Genomic DNA, 1,319 nt, shown 5'->3' on the forward strand with positions numbered 1-1,319 from the left:
CAGAAAGTAGGCATAGAGGGAACTTTCCTCAATGTAATAAAGGCCATATATGAAAAACCCACAGCCAACATTGTCTTCAATGGTGAAGAACTGATACCATTTCCACTAAGATCAGGAAGAAGACAAGTTTGCCCACTCTCACCAATGTTATTCAACATAATTTTGGAAGTTTTGGCTACAGAAATCAGAGAAGAAAAAGAAATAAAAGGAATCCAAATCAGAAAAGAAGAAGTAAAGCTGTCACTGTTTGCAGATGACATGATACTATACATAGAGAATCCTAAAGATGCTACCAGAAAACTACTACAGCTAATCAATGAATTTGGTAAAGTAGCAGGATACAAAATTAATGCACAGAAATCTCTGGCATTCCTATACAATAATTATGAAAAATCTGAAAGTGAAATTAAGGAAACACTCCCATTTACCATTGCAACAAAAAATAAAATGTCTAGGGATAAACCTACCTAAGGAGACTAAAGACCTGTATGCAGAAAATTATAAGACACTGATGAAAGAAATTAAAGATGACACAAATAGATGGAGAGATATACCAAGTTCTTGGATTGAAAGAATCAACATTGTGAAAATGACTCTACTACCCAAAGCAATCTACACATTCAATGCAATCCCTATCAACTACCCTTGGCATTTTTCACAGAACTAGAACAAAAAATTTCACAATTTGTATGGAAACACAAAAGACCCCAAATAGTCAAAGAAATCTTGAGAACGAAAAGTGGAACTGGAGGAATCAGGCTCCCTGACTTCACACTATACTAGGAACCTAAATGTAAGGCCAGAAACTATCAAACTCTTAGAGGAAAACACAGGCAGAACACTCTAAGACATAAGTCGCAGCAAGATCCTTTTTGACCCTCCTCCTAGAGAAATGGAAATGAAAACAAAAATAAACAAATGGGACCTAATGAAACTTAAAAGTTTTTGCACAGCAAAGGAAACCATAAACAAGACGAAAAGACAGCCCTCAGAATGGGAGAAAATATTTGCAAATGAAGCAACTGACAAAGGATTAATCTCCAAAATTTACAAGCAGCTCATGCAGCTCAATATCAAAAAAACAAACAACCCAATCCAAAAATGGGCAGAAGACCTAAATAGACATTCCTCCAAAGAAGATATACAGATTGCCAACAAACACATGAAAGAATGCTCAACATCATTAATCATTAGAGAAATGCAATTCAAAACTACAATGAGACATCATCTCACACCGGTCAGAATTGCCACCACCAAAAAATCTAGAAACAATAAATGCTGGAGAGGGTGTGGAGAAGAGGGAACACTCTTGCACTGCT

This window comes from Physeter macrocephalus, chromosome 8 (assembly GCF_002837175.3).
Source record: "Physeter macrocephalus isolate SW-GA chromosome 8, ASM283717v5, whole genome shotgun sequence".
In the NCBI taxonomy this organism is placed as follows: Eukaryota; Metazoa; Chordata; class Mammalia; order Artiodactyla; family Physeteridae; genus Physeter; species Physeter macrocephalus.